This window comes from Phyllobates terribilis, unplaced genomic scaffold (assembly GCF_046119375.1).
Source record: "Phyllobates terribilis strain yellow unplaced genomic scaffold, ASM4611937v1 Scaffold_7__3_contigs__length_470593459, whole genome shotgun sequence".
NCBI lineage: Eukaryota > Metazoa > Chordata > Amphibia > Anura > Dendrobatidae > Phyllobates > Phyllobates terribilis.
Genome location: NW_027362767.1, coordinates 403148198 through 403168743, shown reverse-complemented (window position 1 = coordinate 403168743; position 20546 = coordinate 403148198). Strand labels below are relative to the sequence as shown.

Here is a 20546-nt window from a genome sequence, read left to right as displayed (position 1 = left end):
CGTGGCTGTCACTGTTATACAGATCCTGTGGCTGTCGCTGATATACAGATCCTGTGGCTGTCACTGTTATACAGATCCCGTGGTTGTCACTGTTATACAGATCCCGTGGTTGTCACTGTTATACAGATCCCGTGGCTGTCACTGTTATACAGATCCTGAAGCTGTCACTGTTATACAGATCCCGTGGCTGTCACTGTTATACAGATCCCGTGGCTGTCACTGTTATACAGATCTTGTGGCTGTCACTGTTATACATATCCCGTGGCTGTCACTGTTATACAGATCCCGTGGCTGTCACTGTTATACAGATCTTGTGGCTGTCACTGTTATACAGATCCTGAAGCTGTCACTGTTATACAGATCCCGTGGCTGTCACTGTTATACAGATCTTGTGGCTGTCACTGTTATACATATCCCGTGGCTGTCACTGTTATACAGATCCCGTGGCTGTCACTGTTATACAGATCCTGTGGCTGTCGCTGATATACAGATCCTGTGGCTGTCACTGTTATACAGATCCCGTGGTTGTCACTGTTATACAGATCCCGTGGCTGTCGCTGATATACAGATCCCGTGGCTGTCACTGTTATACAGATCCTGTGGCTGTCGCTGATATACAGATCCTGTGGCTGTCACTGTTATACAGATCCCGTGGTTGTCACTGTTATACAGATCCCGTGGTTGTCACTGTTATACAGATCCCGTGGCTGTCACTGTTATACAGATCCTGAAGCTGTCACTGTTATACAGATCCCGTGGCTGTCACTGTTATACAGATCCCGTGGCTGTCACTGTTATACAGATCTTGTGGCTGTCACTGTTATACAGATCCCGTGACTGTCACTGTTATACAGATCCCGTGGCTGTCACTGTTATACAGATCTTGTGGCTGTCACTGTTATACAGATCCTGAAGCTGTCACTGTTATACAGATCCCGTGGCTGTCACTGTTATACAGATCCCGTGGCTGTCACTGTTATACAGATCTTGTGGCTGTCACTGTTATACATATCCCGTGGCTGTCACTGTTATACAGATCTTGTGGCTGTCACTGTTATACAGATCCCGTGGCTGTCACTGTTATACAGATCCTGTGGCTGTCACTGTTATACAGATCCTGTGGCAGTCGCTGTTATACAGATCCCGTGGCTGTCACTGTTATACAGATCCTGTGGCTGTCACATAGATCCCGTGGCTGTCACTGTTATACAGATCCTGTGGCTGTCACTGTTATACAGATCTTGTGGCTGTCACTGTTATACAGATCCCGTGGCTGTCACTGTTATACAGATCCCATGGCTGTCACTGTTATACAGATCTTGTGGCTGTCACTGTTATACATATCCCGTGGCTGTCACTGTTATACAGATCCCGTGGCTGTCACTGTTATACAGATCCTGTGGCTGTCGCTGATATACAGATCCTGTGGCTGTCACTGTTATACAGATCCCGTGGTTGTCACTGTTATACAGATCCTGTGGCTGTCGCTGATATACAGATCCCGTGGCTGTCACTGTTATACAGATCCTGTGGCTGTCGCTGATATACAGATCCTGTGGCTGTCACTGTTATACAGATCCCGTGGTTGTCACTGTTATACAGATCCCGTGGTTGTCACTGTTATACAGATCCCGTGGCTGTCACTGTTATACAGATCCTGAAGCTGTCACTGTTATACAGATCCCGTGGCTGTCACTGTTATACAGATCCCGTGGCTGTCACTGTTATACAGATCTTGTGGCTGTCACTGTTATACATATCCCGTGGCTGTCACTGTTATACAGATCCCGTGGCTGTCACTGTTATACAGATCTTGTGGCTGTCACTGTTATACAGATCCTGTGGCTGTCACTGTTATACAGATCTTGTGGCTGTCACTGTTATACAGATCCCGTGGCTGTCACTGTTATACAGATCCCATGGCTGTCACTGTTATACAGATCTTGTGGCTGTCACTGTTATACAGATCCTGAAGCTGTCACTGTTATACAGATCCCGTGGCTGTCACTGTTATACAGATCCCGTGGCTGTCACTGTTATACAGATCTTGTGGCTGTCACTGTTATACATATCCCGTGGCTGTCACTGTTATACAGATCCCGTGGCTGTCACTGTTATACAGATCTTGTGGCTGTCACTGTTATACAGATCCTGAAGCTCTCACTGTTATACAGATCCCGTGGCTGTCACTGTTATACAGATCCCGTGGCTGTCACTGTTATACAGATCCCGTGGCTGTCACTGTTATACAGATCCCGTGGCTGTCACTGTTATACAGATCCTGTGGCAGTCGCTGTTATACAGATCCCTTGGCTGTCACTGTTATACAGATCCTGTGGCTGTCACATAGATCCCGTGGCTGTCACTGTTATACAGATCCTGTGGCTGTCACTGTTATACAGATCTTGTGGCTGTCACTGTTATACAGATCCCGTGGCTGTCACTGTTATACAGATCCTGTGGCTGTCACTGTTATACAGATCCCGTGGCTGTCACTGTTATACAGATCCTGTGGCTGTCACTGTTATACAGATCCTGTGGCTGTCGCTGTTATACAGATCCCGTGGCTGTCGCTGTTATACAGATCCCGTGGCTGTCGCTGTTATACAGATCCTGTGGCTGTCACTGTTATACAGATCCTGTGGCTGTCGCTGTTATACAGATCCCGTGGCTGTCACTTTTATACAGATCCTGTGGCTGTCACATAGATCCCGTGGCTGTCACTGTTATACAGATCCTGTGGCTGTCACTGTTATACAGATCCCGTGGCTGTCACTTATACAGATCCTGTGGCTGTCACTGTTATATAGATCTTGTGGCTCTCACTGTTATACAGATCCCGTGGCTGTCACTGTCATACGGATCCCGTGGCTGTCACTGTTATACAGATCCTGTGGCTGTCACTGTTATACAGATCCTGTGGTTGTCACTGTTATACAGATCCCGTGGCTGTCACTGTTATACAGATCCTGTGGCTGTCACACAGATCCCGTGGCTGTCACTGTTATACAGATCCCGTGGCTGTCACTGTTATACAGATCCCGTGGCTGTCACTGTTATACAGATCCTGTGGCTGTCACTGTTATACAGATCCTGTGGCTGTCGCTGTTATACAGATCCCGTGGCTGTCACTGTTATACAGATCCTGTGGCTATCACATAGATCCCGTGGCTGTCACTGTTATACAGATCCTGTGGCTGTCACTGTTACACAGATCCTGTGGCTGCCACTGTTATACAGATCCTGTGGCTGTCACACAGATCCCGTGGCTGTCACTGTTATACAGATCCCGTGGCTATCACTGTTATACAGATCCTGTGGCTGTCACTGTTATATAGATCTTGTGGCTGTCACTGTTATACGGATCCCGTGGCTGTCACTGTTATACGGATCCCATGGCTGTCACTGTTATACAGATCCCGTGGCTGTCACTGTTATACAGATCCTGTGGCTCTCACTGTTATACAGATCCTGTGGCTGTCACTGTTATACAGATCCCGTGGCTGTCACTGTTATACGGATCCCGTGGCTGTCACTGTTATACAGATCCCGTGGCTGTCACTGTTATACAGATCCTGTGGCTCTCACTGTTATATAGATCTTGTGGCTGTCACTGTTATACAGATCCTGTGGCTGTCACTGTTATACAGATCCCGTGGCTGTCACTGTTATACAGATCCCGTGGCTGTCACTGTTATATAGATCCTGTGGCTGTCACTGTTATACAGATCCTGTGGCTGTCACTGTTATATAGATCTTGTGGCTGTCACTGTTATACAGATCCCGTGGCTGTCACTGTTATACAGATCCCGTGGCTGTCACTGTTATGCAGATCCTGTGGCTCTCACTGTTATACAGATCCTGTGGCTGTCACTGTTATATAGATCTTGCGGCTGTCACTGTTATACAGATCCTGTGGCTGTCACTGTTATACAGATCCCGTGGCTGTCACTGTTATGGAGATCCTGTGGCTGTCACTGTTATACAGATCCTGTGACTGTCACTGTTATACCGATCACGTGGCTCTCACTGTTATACAGATCCTGTGGCTGTCACTGTTATATAGATCTAGTGGCTGTCACTGTTATACGGATCCTGTGGTTGTCACTGTTATACAGATCCTGGGGCTGTCACTGTTATACAGATCCCATGGCTCTCACTGGATCTGTTGTACAGATCCCGTGGCTGTCACTGTTATATAGATCTTGTGGCTGTCACTGTTATACAGATCCCGTGGCTGTCACTGTTATACAGATCCCGTGGCTGTCACTGTTATACAGATCCTGTGGCTGTCACTGTTATACAGATCCTGTGGCTGTCACTGTTATACAGATCCTGTGACTGTCACTGTTATACCGATCACGTGGCTGTCACTGTTATACAGATCCTGTGGCTGTCACTGTTATACAGATCCTGTGGCTGTCACTGTTATACAGATCCTGTGACTGTCGCTGTTATACCGATCACGTGGCTCTCACTGTTATACAGATCCTGTGGCTGTCACTGTTATACAGATCCTGTGGCTGTTACTGTTATACAGATCCTGTGACTGTCACTATTATACAGATCCCATGGCTGTCGCTGTTATACAGATCACGTGGCTCTCACTGTTATACAGATCCTGTGGCTGTCACTGTTATACAGATCCTGTGGCTGTCACTGTTATATAGATCTTGTGGCTGTCACTGTTATACAGATCCTGTGACTGTCGCTTTTATACCGATTACGTGGCTGTCACTGTTATACAGATCCCGTGGCTGTCACTGTTATACAGATCCCGTGGCTGCCACTGTTATACAGATCCTGTGACTGTCACTGTTATACAGATCCCGTGGCTGTCACTGTTATACAGATCCCATGGCTCTCACTGGATCTGTTGTACAGATCCCATGGCTGTCACTGTTATACAGATCTTGTGGCTGTCACTGTTATACAGATCCCGTGGCTGTCACTGTTATATAGATCTTGTGGCTGTCACTGTTATACAGATCATGTGGCTGTCACTGTTATACAGATCCCGTGGCTGTCACTGTTATACAGATCTTGTGGCTGTCACTGTTATACAGATCCCGTGGTTGTCACTGTTATATAGATCCCGTGGCTGTCACTGTTATACAGATCCTGTGGCTGTCACTGTTATACAGATCCTGTGGCTGTCACTGTTATATAGATCCCATGGCTCTCACTGGATCTGTTATACAGATCCCATGGCTGTCACTGTTATACAGATCCTGTGGCTGTCACTGTTATACGGATCCCATGGCTCTCACTGGATCTGTTATACAGATCCCGTGGCAGTCACTGTTATATAGATCTTGTGGCTGTCACTGTTATACAGATCCCGTGGCTGTCACTGTTATACAGATCCCGTGGCAGTCACTGTTATACAGATCCCGTGGCAGCCACTGTTATATAGATCTTGTGGCTGTCACTGTTATACAGATCCCGTGGCTGTCACTGTTATATAGATCTTGTGGCTGTCACTGTTATACAGATCCCGTGGCTGTCACTGTTATACAGATCCCGTGGCTGTCACTGTTATACAGATCCTGTATAATCTATGTGATATTTTCCTTATAGTATGATGAGGGGGTGTCAGTTTTCTGAATTGCCAGCAGTTACATTTTGGGGCATGGGACCTTTTGGAGGGACTTTGTCCATTTTACACTTATCTTTCTCCATGTCCAATCTTGCGTGCAGATGTGGTGCGCATGCGCTCGGTCTCTCCCATGCTGTGGTCGCGCTCGGCTATCAATATGCCGTCGGCGCACCGCAGGGAATGGTATTCACCCATACTTCCGGTTGCGCGCCGACGTCATGACGGCCGGGGCGCACACACAGGGATGGTGACAGCCGTAGCTCATGCGCCATTCGGCATCTGCTGCGCGGTGGCCATATTGGTTAGTCACATGATAACACATGTAACTCGTGGTGGGCGTATTTAAAGGTCCTGGATGCAATACTACACATGCCTCTCGAAAAAGCCAAGAGTTACTGGCGAAACGTGCGTCGAGGTTCTTCCTTGCATGTGTCCTGTCCCTGTGCGGTTCCTCTTATTTGTTGGGCTCCTCTATACTGGGTGAGTGAGATATAATGCAGTATGTGGTCAGAGTGGGCATAATTACTCAGTACCATTAACTTTTAGCTATCTGTATAATATACCTACCCCTCTGTCCCTGCACGAGTACTCCTTATGACTAGTGTTGAGCATTCCGATACTGAAATATCGGGTATCGACTGATATTCGCGGTATCGGAGTTCCGATACTAAGTTCCGATACTTTTAGAATATCGAATACCGGAATCGGAAGTTCCCATAATGCCTGTGCTCTGCAGTGTCTCTGAAGGATGACAAGCTGGATGGCAGCACTCAGCTTATTGTACTTGTCATTTAGTGTTAAAGGATTTATTAAAAAAAATAATAGTGTTTTTTTGCACCGTCTCTTTAAAAGAGTCGGCCGACAATTTAGAATAGAAAGAATAGAGCATCACACATAGATTAGATACATAGAAACATGTCAGTCACATATATAAGAAGTACAGTGATAGTGTTGATTACTGTACTTGTCATTTAGTGTTAAAATAAAGGATTTATTAAAAAAAAAATTGGCGTGGGGTTCCCCGTAATTTTAGGCTCTAGCGGAGGTTAAGCAGACGGCTGGGGCAGATTTTTGAAGCCTGGGAAGGGGGTAATACCCACGGAGCTTCCCAGGCTACTAATATCAGCCCCCAGCTGAATACCTAGCCTTTACGAGCTATTAAAATGGGGGACCCCAAGAACAATAACGTGGGGTCCCCCCTATTTTAATAGCTAGCAAAGGCTAGGCAGACAGCTGGAGGCTGATATTAATAGCCCAGGAAGGGTGCCATGAATATTGGCCCCCTCCCAGGCTAGAAACACCAGCCATCAGCCGCGCCAGAAATGGCGCATCCATAGGATGCGCCAATTCTGGCACTTAGCCTCGCTCTTCCCACAGCCCTGTAGCGGTGGCAGTGGGGTAATAGGGCTGGGGTTGATGTCAGCTTATAATGACAGCTGACATCAAGCCCAGGTTAGTAATGGAGAGGCGTCTATAAGACACCTTCATTACTAACCCCATAGTCAAAGTTAAAAAAAACCCACAAACACCCAGAATAAAGTCCTTTAATTGAAATAAACACACAATTCTTTATTGTTCTAAATTAAACCATACTTACCGTCACGCCCATTCCAGCTGAAGCCAATGTCTTCTGCAATAAAAGCAAAATAATAAACCAACATCATCCTTACCTTTCCATGGTTCCCACGATGGCTCCAGCTCTGCTACATTGACATGACAGGCTGGATTGCAGCCGAAAGCTTGCGCTCCTCAGTGTCTGGCTTTGACGGCATAAAGATGAGCCGAGGTCATGTCCGATGAACTCAGCTCACCTCATGCACATCACTGACAGCGTGGGAAAATTCTCCTGCGCTTGCAGTGAGCGTGAGAGAATTCTCCTGCTGAAGCGCTGAGCGCAGGAGAATTTTCCCACGCTGTCAGTGACGTGCATGAGGTGAGCTCATGTCCAATGAACTCAGCTCACCTCATGCACGTCACTGACAGCGTGGGAGAATTCTCCTGCGCTCAGCACTTGAGCAGGAGAATTCTCCCACGCTGGGATGGCATTGAGATGACAGGTTGGATCGCAGCTTGCAACATACCTGGTGGCATCCTTGCATAGTGGTCCATCTCCCACTGTGCAAGAACGCGCACTTGATCTCCTGTCCAGTCTGCTAGCCTGGCTTCCCTCCATGCTGTTTGCTTGCCTCTGTTTCTGCTGCTTAAGGGTGGCGCCCGATCACTTCCTGTTTCTTGTACCTACTGCGGGCACACCCCTTGTGCGTTCTCAGCCTATTGCTGTCTGTCATCTGGTATTTGACCCAGCTCCTCCCAAGAAACCCTTCCTGAGCATTGTGTTTCATTCAGGGTGCTCTTGCACTCTGAATGTGCCAGGTCCCTTTCTGTGTTTGCTTGCCTGCCTTTCCTGGAGGCTGTATTTCCAGGCCTGTCTGAACACGCTCCTAGCCTGTTCCTTCCGCCTTCTAGGGGCTGCATACCTAGACCCGCTCCTGTATCTCGTCTGTCCTGTCTGAACACGCTCCTAGCCTGTTCCTTCCGCCTTCTAGGGGCTGCATACGTAGACCCGCTCCTGTATCTCGTCTGTCCTGTCTGAACACGCTCCTAGCCTGTTCCTTCCGCCTTCTAGGGGCTGCATACCTAGACCCGCTCCTGTATCTTGCTACTGTGTCTGTTCTTGTCTGAATACTCTTCTAGCCTGTTTCCTGTTTTTCTCTATGTCCGTACCTTTCCTTTTTCTGCAGAGTCCGAACTCATACCTAACTCCTGTTCGTTGTCACTGTACTTCCGTTTGTGAGTTTGTGGTCCACTCGCTACTTCACTGCAAGTACCCTGTGGGTGTCTGGTTCTGCCTTTCCCTTCCTGTCTGTTCCGTGTGAACAGAGCCCTGTCCCCTCTGCCCTGCCTCGCTCTCCGCTCCTGCGGTTCTCGCCCCGCTCTGACCCTTTGCTCGCTGCTCCGGCAGTCTCGCTCTGCTCTGACCCTTTGCTCGCTGCTCCGGCAGTCTCACTCTTCTCTGACCCTTTGCTCGCTGCTCCGGCAGTCTCGCTCTGCTCTGACCCTTTGCTCGCTGCTCCGGCAGTCTCGCTCTGCTCTGACCCTCTGCTCGCTGCTCCGGCAGTCTCGCTCTGCTCTGACCCTTTGCTCGCTGCTCCGGCAGTCTCGCTCTGCTCTGACTCTTTGTTCGCTGCTCCGGCAGTCTCGCTCTGCTCTGACCCTCTGCTCGCTGCTCCGGCAGTCTCACTCTGCTCTGACCCTTTGCTCGCTGCTCCAGCAGTCTCGCTCTGCTCTGACTCTTGCTCACCGCTCCAGGCGGCCTCGTCCTGCTCTACTCTTGCTCACTGCTCCAGGCGGCCTCGTCCTGCTCTACTCTTGCTCACCGCTCCAGGCGGCCTCGTCCTGCTCTACTGTTGCTCATCGCTCCAGGCGGCCTCGTCCTGCTCTACTCTTGCTCACCGCTCCAGACGGCCTCGTCCTGCTCTACTCTTGCTCACCGCTCCAGGCGGCCTCGTCCTGCTCTACTCTTGCTCACCGCTCCAGGCGGCCTCATCCTGCTCTACTCTTGCTCACCGCTCCAGACGGCCTCGTCCTGCTCTTCTCTCGCTCACCGCTCTAGGCGGTCTCGTCTTGCCCTGCTCTCGCTCACCACTCTGGGCGGCCTCACTCTGCTGTGTTTGTCCACCACATCTGTGGTTCTGTTCCTGAGTCCCAGTGTGTACTGGGTCCTATCCCGCCTGTGTTCCAACCTGCTAGTGCCTCTCTGTCTGCACTCTAGCCATGCTTGCCTGTACCCCCCTGCCTGCATACCCGCCAGCCTGCATACCAGTCGTGCCTGCCTATACCCACCAGTCTGTGTGCCAGCCTAACCTGTCTGTTCCTGTATTCCCCGGTGTGGGTCAACAGGCGTGTCCGGGATCTGTCCTGGAGTAGCACCTGGTCCCTCTGCTCGGTTCCTCCTTGGTGCACTGGCGTCGTATGCCTGGTCGGATCGGGTGAATACTTAGTTACGCCCCTCCAGGCATTCACTCTCCGGCACGGTCCAGTGGAATTACTACATATACACGCACACGCCGCTCAGCCCGGGCGTGTGCATTACACAGCTGAACGCTGCCATCCAGCTTGTCATTCTTCAGAGACACTGCAGAGCGCAAGCATGCCTGCGCTCTGCAGTGTCTATGAAGGATGGCATGCTGGATGGCAGTGCTCAGCTGCGATCCAGCCTGTCATCTCAATGCCATCCTAGCGTGGGAGAATTCTCCTGCTGAAGCGCTGAGCGCAGAAGAATTTTCCCACGCTGTCAGTGACGAGCATGAGGTGAGCGGAGTTCATTGGACATGACCTCGGCTCATCTGGATGCCGTCACAGCGAGACACTGAAGAGCGCAAGCATGCCTGCGCTTCTCAGTGTCTGCAGCATGGCAAGCTGGATGGCAGCTTTCGGCTGCGATCCAGCCTGTCATGTCAATGTAGCAGAGCTGGAGCCGTCCTGGGAACCATGGAAAGATAAGGATGAGGTTGCTTTATTATTTTACTTTTATTGCAGAAGACATAGGCTTCAGCTGGAATGGGCGTGACGGTAAGTATGGTTTAATTTAGAACAATAAAGAACTGTGTGTTTATTTCAATTAAAGGACTTTATTCTGGGTGTTTGTGTTTTTTTTTTAACTTTGACTATGGGGTTAGTAATGGGGGTGTCTTATAGACGCCTCTCCATTACTAACCTGGGCTTGATGTCAGCTGGCATTATAAGCTGACATCAACCCCAGCCCTATTACCCCACTGCCACCGCTACAGGGCAGTGGAAAGAGCGAGGCTAAGTGCCAGAATTGGCACATCCTATGGGTGCGCCATTTCTGGGACGGCTGACGGCTGGTGTTTCTAGCCTGGGAGGGGGCCAATATTCAGCCCCCAGCTGTCTGCCTAGCCTTTGCTAGCTATTAAAATAGGGGGGACCCCACGTCATTTTTTGGGGGGTCTCCCATTTTAATAGCTAGTAAAGGCTAGGTATTCAGCTGGGGGCTGATATTAGTAGCCTGGGAAGCTCCGTGGGTATTACCCCCTTCCCAGGCTTCAAACATCTGCCCCAGCCGTCTGCTTAACCTCCGCTAGAGACTAAAATTACCGGGAACCCCACGCCAATTTTTTTTAAATAAATCCTTTATTTTAACACTAAATGACAAGTACAGTAATCAACACTATCACTGTACTTCTTATATATGTGACTGACATGTTTCTATATATCTAATCTATGTGTGATGCTCTATTCTTTCTATTCTAAATTGTCGGGCACCGATGCTGAATTGCCGGCCGGCTTTTTTAAAGAGAAAACACTATTATTTTTTTAAATAAATCCTTTAACACTAAATGACAAGTACAGTAACCAACACTGTCACTGTACTTCATATATATGTGACTGACATGTTTCTATCTATCTAATCTATGTGTGATGCTCTATTCTTTCTCTTCTAAATTGTCGGGTACTGGTGTATGCCGCTGCTGAATTGCTGGCTTTTCATGTAATACATTCTACATTATTCTTAGTTGTTTTCCTTCATGTAGAATTAACCTACAAGGAAAGAAAGGGTTTATTTTCATTCCGATATTTGTGTCCCATTGACTTGCATTGGTTTCCAGTATCGGAATCGGCGATATCCGATATTTTTTGGGTATCGGTCCGATCCAATCTGATCCGATATTCCCCAGTAGCTCAACACTACTTATGACCCTTGAGAATATCCCTCTATAGAGGTCTGCATGTAATAACATAAGAACAAGGGACTATTTTTCCACATGTACTAGTCTGTATTTAAATCTTAAATTGCCTAGAGCCTTTAGGAGAGATTTGTTTGTGGAGTGTCATGAGTCTCGGTTGGCAGGTCATCCAGGAATTTCGGAGACTAAGAGACTTATCAGTCGCAGTTTTTGGTGGCCTGGATGGCAGAAGGAAGTCATCAAGTGGGTGCGTCAATGTACTGTGTGTGCTAGGTCAAAGGCTTCACATACTCCTGCTGCGGGGTTGCTTTGCCCTCTGGAGGTTCCTAGTGCACCTTGGACGCATCTCACAATGGATTTTATTACTGATCTTCCTGTGTCCGAGGGTTTTACTGTCATCTGGGTGGTCGTGGACCGTTTTAGTAAGATGTGTCATTTGGTTCCATTCATTAAGTTGCCCTGCGCCAAGACACTCGCTAAGGCGTTTGTTAAGGAGATTGTCAAGGTCCATGGCGTTCCCACGGATATTGTTTCTGATAGAGGACCTCAGTTTGTGGCTCGCTTTTGGCGTGCTTTATGTGACAGGTTGGGAGTCCATTTGTCATTTTCGTCTGGTTATCATCCTGAGTCTAATGGACAGACTGAAAGAGAACCAGGATGTTGAACAGTTTTTGCGTTGTTTTGTGGCGGACAATCAAGAGGGGTGGTCTGAGTTTCTGCCTCTCGCAGAATTTGCTCTTAACAATCATACATCCTCCACTGCTGGGTGTTCTCCTTTTTTTTGTTGTACTGGGAGACATCCGTCTTTTGGTTCATTCTCCACATTGGGGTCGTTGGTGCCGGAGGAGGAGAATTTTTCTGGTGATTTGGAGAGAGTTTGGACTAATGTACGTTGTAACCTTCAAGTGGCTAACAAGAAGTCCAAGAAGTATTTTGACAGGAAACGTATTTACGTGTTTACTGTGGGTGACATGGTTTGGTTATCCTCAAAGAACCTGCGGTTGAGGATTCCCTCTAAAAAACTGGGTCCTAAGTTTGTGGGTCCATTTAAAGTGCTTCAGGTTGTTAACCCGTCTGCTGTTAGGTTGTATGTCCCTACTTCCTGGAAGATTAATCCTGTGTTTCATGTTTCCTTGTTGAAAAAGGCTGATGTATCGGATAGGGATGCCACTGTCACAGTTCCTGCTGTGGTGGAAGACGGCGAATATGAAATTTCTCGTATCTTGAATTCTAGATGGTATAGAGGGAGATTACAGTATCTTGTTTCCTGGAAGGGTTTCGGTCCCGAAGACAACTCCTGGGTAAGGACGGATGATGTCTCTGCTCCTAGGCTTGTTAAAGCTTTCCACAAGAGGTTTCCGGATAGGCCTGGGCCTGGAGGATCCGGAGGATCATCATAAAAGAGGGGGTACTGTTAGAACCCTCCTGTTAGTTTTTTCCATCTTGTGTTTTGCGGTCAAGTGACCATCTGCCTTTATATTCCAGCTCCACCCTTTTGGCTGTGCTGTACTTCAGTGTTTGACTGTTTCTCTAGCCTGGAGCTTCTGTGCCTTTCTCTGTCAGTTCGTTGGGTCCTTCTGGGACCTCTAGTACTTTTTTGTCTGTTTATCTTTTTGTGTTCTGCAACAACTTCTCTGTTTAGGAGGTGTCCCATTTTTGTCCCAGTCCTTAGTTCTTTTAGGGACCCCTCCCCTTATGCTATAGGTCTTCGTTCAGACTAGCCGAGGACTAAGGTGGGTCTGTTCGCTAGGAACAGGCAGCCCGCTACATCGTAGGGATTCAGCTTAGTCTTACTGTAGGGACAGTTTTCCCTTATCTTTCCTTAGTACATGTTGCAGATCATAACAGGCTGGATGTGAGGTTTGTGTGTGTTTGAGGTGCTGCTGTGTTCACATCTAACATATCATCAGAGTTCTAGTACTTTACTAATTTCCTCTCCATGTGCTTTCCTCCTTGTTTATAGCCTGTTTTCTCTGCCCTCCCTGAGACTGTACATTCTGTCCTCTTCATATGGTTTAGTGTACAACAGCTAGATGAAGACCATTGTTCTGTTACGTCCTGTGAATATTTTTTATTTAATTATTTATTAGCCTTGGCAAAGTTCTGATTTTTTGTACTACACTCCATTACCTTATTTTGCTTCCTCTTCTCCCAAACACTGTGCTGAAAGTGCAGTTTTAACTGCTTTGAACCTCAGCCCTAGCAGATACTCAAAGCACTATATACAAATACTCTCCCTTTCTAAGGGGAGAAGGGAGCAGAAGAGCTGACACGGGAAGAGTGTTGAGTAGGGATTCCTGCTAGAGCTACAATTCAAAGCAAATACTAAAATTGCACAAACAAGGCAGTGAAAACAGCACTTTCAGCATGGAGTATGGGAGAAAAGGAACAAATTAAACTAATGACATATATTAGAAAGATTCATAACTTTGCAAAGGATAATCAATAATTAAATCAAAAGAAAAAGTTTAATTACTCTTCAACATTCCTGTATGTCTCCATTCAGAAGACAGAGCTCAAACAGAGTGTACTTTTGGCCTACGTCTAGTCATTATGCATCTGCATACTGTGTCATTAAAAATGTGGCATTATTTGCCTTTTATAGCCTTTTTGCTGCACTTTTTTTTACTACTGGCTGCAGAATGAGTTAACTGAGAATCGGTCAGTGAGCTTGTTCTGACAGGAGGGTTTTTTTAAGTCGGTATCTGTTTTTTTCTGAACTCCTCTTGTGGTTATTTATTATGACCCCAGACCACATCAAAAAGTGAACTGAACACTGATGATGTTAGCTAAGAGGAGCTCAGAAAAAGACAGATAACAGCGTTACAAACTGTTTATCAGAATGAGCTCACTAACGAACCCTCAGTTAACTCACTAATATGCAGGCAAACAAAAGGACAGCCTCTGTCTTTTTCTGAACTCCCCTGTGCTGACGTATTATGACCTGAGACTGAGTCAAAGGTGAAACGAACATTGATGTTGTCATAACTTAGTTAAGAGGTCAGAAAAAGGCAGATAAATTTCCCATCACAATGAAGCTCACTAATGGAAGCTCAGTTAACTTATTCTTCAGCCAGACCTCATCAAAGCTAAGCTGAACTTTGATGTGGTTATAGATCAGCTTAAATGGAGCAGTACAGATAAAAGTGTTACAAACTTCACATAATTGGCTCGCTAACAGATCCTCAGTTAACTCATTCTGCAGCCTGCAATGTGCAATAAAAGCCAAACCGTGCAAAATTTTTAATGAAACCCAATTGCAAAAATCCTTTTAATAAGCCCAAAATATATGCTCTTAAGTAAGGACCCCAGGTCAGATGATTATCAGGACTATAACACAAGCATATATTACAGACCGGCACTGTAATAATAAAATAATCATACAATTCAAATGGCCCATTTAATAAACGTCTCGGGTTTACAATTGTGCAGCTATAATGTGACCACAAGACGCTGATTGTATCGCACACAATGCTCCCGTCTATAGCCACAGAGAGGTGGGACGGAGCCGGGCTCGCAGCCAGGGACCATCACGGACTGTTCTCAGGATGCTAGATTATTCCATGGGAAGGAAGGCCATGTCTGAACATGTCCGCAGGCATCGAGCCAGGGCTCATAGGGGAGGGCCGGGACAGAGCCTGGGCTCAGCAGCCACAAAGAGAAAAGGGTCGCACAGCTACAAAATAGGAAAATCAGAGCTAAGAAACAAGCCAACACAAAGGAGCGGGAAAGCAAGAATGTGCGAAAGAGAGAATATGCGAAAGAGAGAATATGAGAAAGAGACAATACGGGAAAGAGAGAATACGGGAAAGAGAGAATACGGGAAAGAGAGAATACGGGAAAGAGAGAATACGGGAAAGAGAGAATACGGGAAAGAGAGAATATACGAAAGAGAGAATATGCGAAAGAGAGAATATGCGAAAGAGAGAATATGCGAAAGAGAGAATATGCGAAAGAGAGAATATGCGAAAGAGAGAATATGCGAAAGAGAGAATATGCGAAAGAGAGAATACGGGAAAGAGAGAATACGGGAAAGTGAGAATATACGAAAGAGAGAATATGCGAAAGAGAGAATATGCGAAAGAGAGAATATGCGAAAGAGAGAATATGCGAAAGAGAGAATATGCGAAAGAGAGAATATGCGAAAGAGAGAATATGCGAAAGAGAGAATATGCGAAAGAGAGAATACGGGAAAGAGAGAATACGGGAAAGAGAGAATACGGGAAAGAGAGAATACGGGAAAGTGAGAATATACGAAAGAGAGAATACGGGAAAGAGAGAATACGGGAATGAGAGAATACGGGAAAGAGAGAATACGGGAAAGTGAGAATACGGGAAAGTGAGAATATACGAAAGAGAGAATATACGAAAGAGAGAATATGCGAAAGAGAGAATACGGGAATGAGAGAATACGGGAAAGAGAGAATATGCGAAAGAGAGAATATGCGAAAGAGAGAATATGCGAAAGAGAGAATACGGGAAAGAGAGAATACGGGAAAGAGAGAATACGGGAAAGAGAGAATACGGGAAAGAGAGAATACGGGAAAGTGAGAATATACGAAAGAGAGAATATGCGAAAGAGAGAATATGCGAAAGAGAGAATACGCGAAAGAGAGAATACGGGAAAGAGAGAATACGGGAAAGTGAGAATATACGAAAGAGAGAATATGCGAAAGAGAGAATATGCGAAAGAGAGAATATGCGAAAGAGAGAATATGCGAAAGAGAGAATATGCGAAAGAGAGAATACGGGAAAGAGAGAATACGGGAAAGAGAGAATACGGGAAAGAGAGAATACGGGAAAGTGAGAATATACGAAAGAGAGAATACGGGAAAGAGAGAATACGGGAATGAGAGAATACGGGAAAGAGAGAATACGGGAAAGTGAGAATACGGGAAAGTGAGAATATACGAAAGAGAGAATATACGAAAGAGAGAATATGCGAAAGAGAGAATACGGGAAAGAGAGAATACGGGAAAGAGAGAATACGGGAAAGAGAGAATACGGGAAAGAGAGAATACGGGAAAGAGAGAATACGGGAAAGAGAGAATACGGGAAAGAGAGAATACGGGAAAGTGAGAATATGCGAAAGAGAGAATATGCGAAAGAGAGAATATGCGAAAGAGAATACGGGAATGAGAGAATACGGGAATGAGAGAATACGGGAATGAGAGAATACGCGAAAGAGAGAATACGGGAAAGTGAGAATACGGGAAAGTGAGAATACGGGAAAGTGAGAATACGGGAAAGTGAGAATACGGGAAAGTGAGAATATGCGAAAGAGAGAATACGGGAAAGAGAGAATACGGGAAAGTGAGAATATACGAAAGAGAGAATGTGCGAAAGAGAGAATATGAGAAAGAGAGAATATGCGAAAGAGAGAATACGAGAAAGAGAGAATACGGGAATGAGAGAATATGCGAAAGAGAATACGGGAAAGTGAGAATACGGGAAAGTGAGAATACGGGAAAGAGAGAATACGGGAAAGAGAGAATACGGGAAAGAGAGAATACGGGAAAGAGAGAATACGGGAATGAGAGAATACGGGAAAGAGAGAATATGCGAAAGAGAGAATATGCGAAAGAGAGAATATGCGAAAGAGAGAATATGCGAAAGAGAGAATACGCGAAAGAGAGAATACGGGAAAGAGAGAATACGGGAAAGAGAGAATACGGGAAAGTGAGAATATACGAAAGTGAGAATATACGAAAGTGAGAATATGCGAAAGTGAGAATATGCGAAAGAGAGAATACGAGAAAGAGAGAATATGCGAAAGAGAGAATATGCAAAAGAGAGAATACGGGAAAGAGAGAATACGGGAAAGTGAGAATATACGAAAGTGAGAATATACGAAAGTGAGAATATGCGAAAGTGAGAATATGCGAAAGAGAGAATACGAGAAAGAGAGAATACGAGAAAGAGAGAATACGGGAAAGAGAGAATACGGGAAAGAGAGAATACGGGAAAGTGAGAATATACGAAAGAGAGAATATACGAAAGAGAGAATATGCGAAAGAGAGAATATGCGAAAGAGAGAATATGCGAAAGAGAGAATACGAGAAAGAGAGAATACGGGAAAGAGAGAATACGAGAAAGTGAGAATATACGAAAGAGAGAATATGCGAAAGAGAGAATATGCGAAAGAGAGAATATGAGAAAGAGAGAATATGAGAAAGAGAGAATACGGGAAAGAGAGAATACGGGAAAGTGAGAATATACGAAAGCGAGAATATGCGAAAGCGAGAATACGGGAAAGAGAGAATGCGGGAAAGAGAGAATACGGGAAAGAGAGAATACGGGAAAGAGAGAATACGGGAAAGAGAGAATACGGGAAAGAGAGAATATACGAAAGCGAGAATATGCGAAAGCGAGAATACGGGAATGAGAGAATACGGGAAAGTGAGAATATACGAAAGAGAGAATATGCGAAAGAGAGAATATGCGAAAGCGAGAATACGGGAAAGAGAGAATACGGGAAAGAGAGAATACGGGAACGAGAGAAAATGGGAAAGTGAGAATATACAAAAGAGAGAATATGCGAAAGAGAGAATATGTGATAGCGAGAATATGCAAAAGCTTTATGATCAGAATGATGGAAACGGAGAAGAAGCAGAGAAAGGATTTGGGAAGAGGCGAGACCAACAGGGATATTGAAAAAAAAACAAGTAGCCAGGGACCAGCCTTAAAGGGGAAGGGTAGTTATATAGGATGAGACGAGGACGGCTGTGCATCGGCCATGGAGGAGAGGACAGGAGAATAAAGGGGAGACAAACAGAAAAAACAAGAGTAAGAGATGGAGGCAAATAAGAGGAGGAGAGGAGTGATGGCTTCCTGTACATGGCTGGAGGGGGAGGGTTTGGATGGGAAGTAATTTGGAAAGTGCTAGTCATTAAATCATAGTGACTACTGCTGACTATTGACCGTGCACTGTATCACCGATCCATAGAACTGTCTTCACCTACCACCACGTATTACCGCCACATACCTACATAACTACACCGTGTGCAGTATATATGGTCAGTATATATGGTCAGTCTCACCAGGCCTTGCTCTGGCAGGTGTGTGGTCACTCTCACTAGGTCGAAAGCGAGAATATGCGAAAGAGAGAATATGTGAAAGAGAGAATATGCGAAAGAGAGAATATGCGAAAGAGAGAATATGCGAAAGAGAGAATATGCGAAAGAATATGCGAAAGCGAGAATATGCGAAAGTGAGAATATGCGAAAGAGAGAATATGCGAAAGAGAGAATATGCGAAAGAGAGAATATGCGATAGAGAGAATATGCGAAAGAGAGAATATGCGAAAGAGAGAATATGCGAAAGAGAGAATATGCGAAAGCGAGAATATGCGAAAGCGAGAATATGCGAAAGCGAGAATATGCGATAGAGAGAATATGCGAAAGCGAGAATATGCGAAAGCGAGAATATGCGAAAGCGAGAATATGCGAAAGAGAGAATATGCGAAAGAGAGAATATGCGAAAGAGGGAATATGCGAAAGAGGGAATATGCGAAAGAGAGAATATGCGAAAGAGAGACCACACACCTGCCAGGTCTTGCTCTGACAGGTGCATAGTCAGACTCACCAGCTCTTGCTCTGGCAGGTGTATAGTCAGACTCACCAGGTCTTGCTCTGGCAGGTGTGTGGTCAGTCTCACCAGGCCTTGCTCTGGCAGGTGTGTGGTCACTCTCACCTACCACCACGTATTACCGCCACATACCTACATAACTACACCGTGTGCAGTATATATGGTCAGTATATATGGTCAGTCTCACCAGGCCTTGCTCTGGCAGGTGTGTGGTCACTCTCACTAGGTCGAAAGCGAGAATATGCGAAAGAGAGAATATGCGAAAGAGAGAATATGTGAAAGCGAGAATATGCGAAAGAGAGAATATGCGAAAGAGAGAATATGCGATAGAGAGAATATGCGATAGAGAGAATATGCGAAAGAGAGAATATGCGAAAGCGAGAATATGCGAAAGCGAGAATATGCGAAAGCGAGAATATGCGAAAGAGAGAATATGCGAAAGAGAGAATATGCGAAAGCGAGAATATGCGAAAGAGAGAATATGCGAAAGAGAGAATATGTGAAAGCGAGAATATGCGAAAGAGAGAATATGCGAAAGAGAGAATATGCGATAGAGAGAATATGCGATAGAGAGAATATGCGAAAGCGAGAATATGCGAAAGCGAGAATATGCGAAAGCGAGAATATGCGAAAGCGAGAATATGCGAAAGAGAGAATATGCGAAAGAGAGACCACACACCTGCCAGGTCTTGCTCTGACAGGTGCATAGTCAGACTCACCAGGCCTTGCTCTGGCAGGTGTGTGGTCAGTCTCACCAGGCCTTGCTCTGGTAGATGTGTGGTCAGTCTCACCAGGCCTTGCTCTGGTAGATGTGTGGTCACTCTCACCAGGTCTTGCTCTGGCAGGTGTGTGGTCAGTCTCACCAGGTCTTGCTCTGGCAGGTGTGTGGTCAGTCTCACCAGGTCTTGCTCTGGCAGGTGTGTGGTCAGTCTCACCAGGTCTTGCTCTGGCAGGTGTATGGTCAGTCTCACCAGGTCTTGCTCTGGCAGGTGTGTGGTCAGTCTCACCAGGTCTTGCTCTGGCAGGTGTATAGTCAGACTCACCAGGCCTTGCTCTGGCAGGTCTATGGTCAGTCTCACCAGGTCTTGTCTGGCAGGTGTATAGTCAGACTCACCAGGCCTTGCTCTGGCAGGTGTATGGTCAGTCTCACCAGGCCTTGCTCTGGCAGGTGTATGGTCAGTCTCACCAGGTCTTGCTCTGGCAGGTGTATAGTCAGACTTACCAGGCCTTGCTCTGGCAGGTGTATGGTCAGTCTCACCAGGCCTTGCTCTGGCAGGTGTAGGGTCAGTCTCACCAGGTCTTGCTCTGGCAGGTGTATGGTCAGTCTCACCAGGCCTTGCTCTGGCAGGTGTGTGGTCAGTCTCACCAGGCCTTGCTTTGGCATGTGTATAGTCAGACTCACCAGGCCTTGCTCTGGCAGGTGTGTGGTCACTCTCACCTGGCCTTGCTCTGGCAGGTGTATGGTCAGTCTCACCAGGTCTTGCTCTGGCAGGTGTGTGGTCAGTCTCACCAGGCCTTGCTCTGGCAGGTGTGTGGTCAGTCTCACCAGGCCTTGCTCTGGCAGGTGTGTGGTCAGTCTCACCAGGTCTTGCTCTGGCAGATGTGTGGTCACTCTCACCAGGCCTTGCTCTGGCAGGTGTATGATCAATCTC

General features: G+C 46.5%; 1 protein-coding gene across 1 annotated transcript in view; it reads right to left on the bottom strand.

The window, feature by feature from the left end:
• Positions 1 to 20546, bottom strand: part of CLIP3 (CAP-Gly domain containing linker protein 3) — a 53525-nt gene that overhangs the window by 32296 nt on the left and 683 nt on the right. The gene's annotated exons all lie outside the window — the stretch shown is intronic.